The sequence below is a fragment of the Quercus suber genome, unplaced genomic scaffold (assembly GCF_002906115.3).
Source record: "Quercus suber isolate HL8 unplaced genomic scaffold, Cork oak 2.0 scaffold_19, whole genome shotgun sequence".
NCBI lineage: Eukaryota > Viridiplantae > Streptophyta > Magnoliopsida > Fagales > Fagaceae > Quercus > Quercus suber.
This window is the reverse complement of record NW_027069484.1, coordinates 1,715,098-1,722,952: the sequence shown is the minus strand read 5'-3', so window position 1 is coordinate 1,722,952 and position 7,855 is coordinate 1,715,098. Positions and strand designations below refer to the sequence as shown.

The 7,855-nt window shown below is 36.2% G+C and overlaps 1 long non-coding RNA gene across 1 annotated transcript; it reads left to right on the top strand.

The window, feature by feature from the left end:
* The first annotated feature begins 2,988 nt into the window (after positions 1–2,988).
* Positions 2,989–5,088, top strand: LOC136062841 (uncharacterized). Its single transcript, XR_010624575.1, has 3 exons — positions 2,989–3,056; positions 3,230–3,265; positions 4,103–5,088. It is a non-coding gene; the product is annotated as an uncharacterized LOC136062841 (long non-coding RNA).
* The last annotated feature ends 2,767 nt before the right edge of the window (positions 5,089–7,855 follow it).

Genomic DNA, 7,855 nt, shown 5'->3' with positions numbered 1-7,855 from the left:
TAGGCTGAATGGATATCATCTTAATCATCCATCTTTTCAAATTTAGACTCTACCAGTTCTTCTTCTTCATCCACTTCTTCAACAATCCCTTCAGTAGGATTGACTGTGGCAGTGAAGGCATTTAAGATTCTGTCATCCTCATTGTCGGAATCATCTTCAGGCTCAGTGTCACTCAAGGTTGCAGTAAGCGTCTTACTCTTCCCAGTGCTCTTAAGATATGTCGGGCATTCATGCTTCATATGACCAAATCCATGACATCCAAAACACTTTGGTCCTGTAGAAACAGTGTACTGACCGCCATCCTTAGCATCTTTCTTCCCTTTGTCTTGACTCTTGAACTGAGAAGAACTAGATTGTCTACGGTCCTTGTCGAAGTTCCTCCCATTGGCATTCTTCATAAACTTCTTGAACTGCCTTGTAATATAGGACTTCATCTTGGAATCTTCATCATTGAAAGACTCATCTGTATCACTACTCTTTGCCTTCAAGGCCATACTCTTGCTTTTACCAGTTTTGCCAATCCTGGATAGTCCTAGCTCATAGGTCTGCAAGTTTTCAACCAGCTCAGTCAAAGGAATCTTGTCAATATCCTTTGATTCTTCTATTGCCGTAATCTTGGCATGGAATCTCTCAGGTAAAGATCTGAGCACCTTCCTTACAACCTTGGGTTCAGGAATGGTTTCCCCAAGATTGAAGGCTGAGTTCACTATGTCCTTGAGCTTGGCGTAGAACTCATCAAATGACTCATCCTCCTCCATCTTAATTTCTTCAAAGCTAGTAGTGAGCCTCTGAAGTTTTGAATCTTTGACAGCCTTTGTTCCTTCATAGGTTTTCTGGAGGATGGTCCAAGCCTTCTTAGCAATTTCAATTGAGGATATCTTCTTGAACTCTTCATTGGTGACTGCGCTAAATATGGCATTTAACGCTTTACTGTTGAAGTTAGCCGCCTTGATCTTTGCATCATCCCAATCAGCCGGTTATTCTTTTGGCTTAGTCCAGCCAATCTCTACAGCCTGCCACACCTTCTCATCTAAAGACTGCAAGAAAGCTCTCATGTGTACTTTCTAGTATGCATAGTTAGTGCCATCAAATAAAGGAGGTATGATTAATGACTGTCCTCTATCCATGACAAACAGGGGTCAATGGATCAACACAGCAAAGATTAAACCTAATCAGAGTGTGCCTGCTCTGATACCATTTGATAGGCCACAATCTGAATAACCCCTTGTGATTAAACCTAATTAATTAATTAGTCAAGTTGTTAATTAATCAATTAATCATGCAATTGCATGGAAGCACAAACAAATCACCAAAAACTAAATATGCAGCAGAAATTAAATAACACGGTAATTTGTTTATGAATGGGGAAAACCCTAACGGCAAAAACCCCACCATGTGATTTTTAGGTCACCACTCCCGAAACTCCACTATTATCAAATCAAGCGGTTACAAGTAAAGGAATCCCAAGTACCTTACCAACTTACAGTTGAACCCTTACCCCAATACCTAATTGGACTTGATCTGTAGCGATAGTTCCCACCTTTGATGCACGGCTCCCAAGTACGTGACTAACCAATGCGCGGATCCTAGTACGTGACTTCTAAACACCAACTAACACTACAACAAAATGTATTTTTAGTGACGAATTTTAGTGAGGAAAATTTTTTCATCACTAAAAAGTACCATTTAGTGATGAAATTTATATTTCATCACTAAATATAAAAAAAATTATTAACATTTAGTGACGAAAAATAAATTTCGTCACTAAATGTTGAGTTGAACTAAAGGCGCCAAACTAAATTCATCTATAGCGACGAATTATTTCGTCGCTAAAAGTTTAAGTTTTTTGTGATGAAAACTTTCGTCACTAAAGGTGTTGAGAAGAATACTATTAGTAACGAAACAGAGTTCGTCGCTGAAAGTCACAAATAGTGACGAAATAAGTCGTCACTAAAAACAAAATCACAAAAATGGGTATCATTATCAGCGACGAAGCTAATTTTCGTCACTAAAGGTAGCCAACAGTGACGAAATATAAGTCATCACAATAAGTTTTACACTAAAAATGTAATTCAGCCCCTTTTTGTTTTGTTAAACTTCCCTCACTATCTCACTATATTTCCAAATAGCAAACAAACTGAAACCACTTCTCACCGTTACCGTCGCAAATATTCACTCTCTGACCGTCGCCGATTCACTCTCTCACCGTCGCCAAACCCAGCCTCATCGTCACAATCACCGTCGCAAACCCAGCCTCACCGTCGCCAAACCCAGCCTCACCGTCGCAATCACTGTCGCAAACCCAGCCCCACCGTCGCCTATCCATGTCTCACCGTCGCCATTCCTCGCCTTACCATCGCCGATCCTCACCTCATCGTCGCCGATCCTCGCCTCACCTTCGCAAACCCAACCTCACCGTCACAAAAACCTGTCCTCACCGTCACCAAACCTAGCCTCACCGTCGTAAACACTGTCACAATCACCGTCGCAAACCCAGCCTCACAGTCGCCGATCCTCGCCTCACCGTCACCATTTCTCGCCTTCCCGTCAGCGATCCTCGCCTCACCGTCGCCGATCCTCGCCTCACCGTCGCAAAACCCAACTGCACCATCGCCAAACCCAGCCACACCGTTGCCAAACCCAGTCGTACTGTCGCCAAACCCAGCCTCACCGTCGCCGATCCTCGCCTTACCGTCATAGATCCTCGCCTTACCGTCGCCAATCCTCGCCTTACCGTTGCCGATACACCTCTCCTCACCGTCACTAATCCACTTTGCTCGCTTTAGCTCTCGAGGGTTCACTCGCTTTAGGTCACGACGGTTCAGCTTGCCGACTGTTCGTGACGGCTCAGCCCGACGCAAAGCTTGTCGACTGTTCGCGACGGTTCAGCTTGCCGGCCGTTCGCGACAGTGAGTTTTCTTTTTCAAATATTCTGACTTAAAAAGTTAAACCTTTCTTTTATAGTTTCAACATTCAATCTTAGTTTCTGCATCTTTGACGTTGAGGCTCTATTTTTTCAGCGTAAAGCTTTATGAGTTTCACTCCAAGCCTTCAAGGTCAGACAATCTCTCTCAACTTTTGCTTTAAGTTTTATGTATGTTTTGTGAATGTTGAAGTTCTTGATTTCCTACTATGATAACTGATTTTCAATTATTTTTGAACTATAATATACTTGAACTATGTTAAAGAACTGGGTTTTGATTTTTATGGATAATGGATGGTTTTGCAGATTTAAGAGTTCAAGAATCTTGCTAGAAGAAAACAGGTATATATGGGTTTTAAAGCATTTTGATTTTGGATTGGTTAAACGAGTATTGATTGTTTTAAAGCATTTTGGAGATTTGGGTTTTGATTTTTATATATGGGTTGGTTCTTTTCTGGAAATTCATGGTTGTTGATGGGTGGATGGTGATCATTGCAAAATGGGCATGGTTGGTTGGTGAGTTTATGTCTATTAGGTGGAAATTGATTCTGATTGCAAATTTATTTGATGGAAATCAACCACATTACATACCTTTTTCTATGACTGGTCTTTGTTTGTTGTATGGATTTGTCAAACTGCAAAAGAGAGTTGGAATTATTGAAATTTGCTAAAGAAGGTTTTTTAAATGCTGTGAGGAACTTCTTTGAGCATAATTTTGTATTTATCTTCCATTCAATCAAATTGGGTTATCACTGTAGCTGGTTCAAATCCAGGTTCTTGGTGAGCATATGAGAATGTGATCTCAATATTTTTAAACCATTAAAATCCATAACCAACCAATAAGGAAATCCCCATCACATACATTTCACATTGATGATCAATTAGGATAGTCACCAAGGCTTCTTTGAATCTCTTTGATCATTGTTTTGAGCACATATTTTTCATTATCTCTTTGATCATTGGTTTGGTTTCCACATTGATACCAGTGTTAGATATATGTAATGTACAAGTGAAGGTGTAAACTTTGTTACCTAATTCTAGTGACTTTATGTCAATTATCTACTTATTATTTATTATGTGAATCTATGGTATTCTAGATTGAGATTCATCTTTTTATTGAAATTCTTGCATTGTCTCCATCAAGAGGTAAAGTTTCACTGTTCTATGTGTTGCATGCAGGTGAAATCCTATTGATACTTAGAATGTGTTGATGACTGCAGCCATTAGATCATTGGGAGGCTTATCAAATGTTGGGTGTGGGCCTTTGGCAACTTAACCCCATGTTTTATGTTGACTAATTAAACATTAGGAATATTTTTGAGGTATGATTGAGTCTGGTTACTAGCAATATGAACTAAGTGAAATGTGGGGACTTGATACCACAAAGTGGGGCTTCAATCTTTTCAATATTGAATTCTAAGCTATACCACTGTTTAGAAACAGGAAAAATAATAAAGAATATGTATTTTAAATTTGGGTCTACTTAACTGTTCACTAAAAGTTATCTTTCTTTTATCTCCTGCTCTCTTTCTCTTTTGTGGCTAAAGAAATTGTGTGGAACAAGGTGAAGAACACAAGTTAACTTTGGATTTTTTCTGAAAGTTGTAAACTTAGTTTGAGCAAAGTAAGTAAATTCTAGTTAAAAACTTATAAAACTCTATATATACTTGTGATGTTGGAAATTGATTTTGTGGTGGGTTGTGTTGGAGCAAGCGGGTGGCTTGCATGGTGTTATAAGGTGGTTCAAATATATATTGGGAGTGTTTTTTATTTCTTGCAAATGTGAATGAGTATTGTTGATTAGATGTGATGAATAGTAAATACATATTGAGAGTGTTTTTCATTTTTTGCAAATTTGAATGAGTATTGTTAATTAGACGTGATGAATAGTATTTTATTTGATTTCAATACTTGTAAGTATTATACTTGTGATGTTTGTGATTGGTTTTGTGGTGGGTTGTTGTGTTGGAGCAAGCGGGTGGCTTGCATGGTGTGGTCCAAAAGAACATTCTTAACTTTTTGAGGAGCAAGGGTTATGATGATACTCTTACTTATGGGAGTGGTTTAACTTCAAGTTAAAACACTTTTTGGTTAGTACTTTATTTGCTTTCTACAACTTATACATTAGGAGTTGTGATTTTAATTTATTGGTGTGGTTACTCTTAATGTATTGTTAGAAATGTTTCTTACAACATAGTTAATGTTTTTACTTTACGATTTTAACGAAGTATTGTTTTTATATTTGTGCAGATTTCTTATAGGTGGCTTTTAGGTGATTTACTTTTGGCATTACTTGAAGACATATGAGAACATCTTCCATTAGTTTTAAAATAGGGTTTAGGTAGAGTTATTGTATGTATTGCAAACAATTATTGTATGGAAGGAGTTTGAATTGGATACTTGTTTTATTTTTTACTTGTGGAATGTATGGATCTTTTTTTTATAAATGAGTTGTTGAAATAAATGTGTTATTCAAATGTGAGGTTTTAATAATGTAATGACAGGTTACAGGTTAATATCAAAGCCATGAAAAAAAATAAAAACAGAAAATAAGTTTTAGTGACGAATTTTTTCATCACAAATATAGCAACAAAAAATTGTTTTAGTGAAGAAAATTTCGTCACTAAATATAGCAAAATTTTCTAAGAAATGATTTTAGTGACGAAAATTTTCGTCACTATATGTGCCTGGATTTTCTTAAAAATAGTTTTAGTGACGAATTTTTTCATCACTATATGTACCTGAACATAGTTTTAGTGACGAAATTATTCGTCACTAAATATAATTTAGTAAACTAAAGTGTTTTTAGTGAGGAAAACATTTAGTGACGAAACGTTTTCGTCACTAAAAGTTTATTTTTTTTTAAATCAAATCAGACTTTTAGTGACGAAATTTTTCGTCACCAGGACTTTTAGTGACGGGGCTACAGTGACGAAATGAGTTTCATCACTAAAAGTCCAATTTCGTCACTAAAGGTCCTTAGTGACGAAAAACTGGACTTTTAGTGACGAATTTTTTCATCACTGAAAATACATTTTGTTGTAGTGTAAGAAGAAGAGGTTGGCTACAAAGTTATTCAGTTCATCCTTTATGATGAATAACAGGAAGATGCTTGGTTACAAAACCCTTTGGTGCAAATACACAGCAACTTCTTGAAAGAAGATGAACTAGGTCAAGAACTTCGTCTTTTGATCACAATTTGCTCGAACAGAGATTGCTCAATGCTTTTGCAACTTGTGTACAATTTGACGGCTCTTAAAACAATCTTTTTATATGTTTAGGGTTAGAAGAAAAGAAGGCCCAAAAGCATATTCACGGATCCCAAGAAAATCAGATTAGAAAATCTAAAATTTTAAATCTCGACAGATAGCAGGTGTCGAGGTAGGTGTTGAGCAAGTGTCGAGCTTTAATGAAATTGCACTTCAGCTTGCTTTTTCTTGGACAGACTTGATGACTTCAACACTTGACCTTGAAATCTTATTTCTTGAAGTATTAAAAACACCTAGAACTACCCAATTACAAGTAGAGTGCGTTTTGTCAAAGGATTAGTCAATTAACATAAATAAGTGACATACGTTCTTAGCAAGTAAAAATACATATGTCCTAACATTGTTTTTCTCTAGGGTTTCTCTTTCAAAATTCTCTCTGGAAACTCTCTACATTTCATGGGTATAAGGGTATTTATAGTAGTGTGTATGAGGGATACAAAAAGTCATGTTTCAACCAAACAAGGCATTCTAGCGACTCGACCTCGCGACTGGAACAAGTCGCAAGCTAACTGCCTAGCCAGATTGGAAGTTTTGTCCTGTAATGCTATAGCTGGCGTGACCCTTCAGCTCTCCTGCATGCTTCACACGTGTACCACCTTTGGCGACTCGCCAGTCATGAGATCTAGTCGCGTAGCCCTTCTTGAGTGCACACTTCTTGAGCTTTCTTCACACTCTCTCACACACTACCCTTACATAATTCCCACCTAAATACAGGGTATCTAATTGCTAAATTACAAGAAAATTTGGCACAGAATAAAGCCAACATATGATTAAATAAATTCAACCTTACACTTTCCTATGTGGAACTCGGGATTTTTGCCACTTTTAATACATCTTCAAGTGAACATAGAAAACATGAATTTCTTATTCACTCCATGCTATTTTTCCAACACAAAGTAAAGAGGAACTTTCGGTCAAAATATTGTAGTAGAAAGATAATCATGAATGAAAGAAAATAAAATTTTTAACCAAAAAAAAGAAAGAAAGAAAATAAAATTTATAGAGAATGTGATTGATTCAATTGGAGGGAGAGAAGGTTTTCAAGAATTCACACACATTAATTGGTGAGATAATTAAATTTATGTACTTTTGCCTTTTGTTGCTCCTTTTTTTTTTTTTTTTTTTTTTTAAATTCTGCCAACAACCTATCCGTGGAGGTGGAACAATGGTGAAGGAGAAAGAGATAGAGAGAGAAACATGCAGAGAGAGAATATGACGTAACACTTTTTTTTTGGTTTAAAGATAGGTATAAAATGTAATAAATGAAGGATAATTAATGAGATCTTAATCAGAATATTAACATTAATGAAGTTTTTTTTATTTTTTTTATTTTTTATTTTTTTACGTTGGATCTACTTAAATCTAATGGTTTAAAAAAGATATAATTCTTTAGAATTGCACTAAGTGTAACTCTCTCTCTCTCTCTCTCTCTCTCTCTCTCTCTCTCTCTCTCTCTCTCTCATATAAACAAAAGGACAACTATATGTTTGTATTTACAATTTAGGCAAAGTGTAACAATTGTACCATTTACATTAAAAATGTAAAATATAATACAAATATATACAATATTATATATACTAGTATGTAACCCATGTGTAAAATTTTAATGATGCTATTGATCTTAAGCTTAGGTTATTAAACAATTTTCGTGATATTGTTTTAG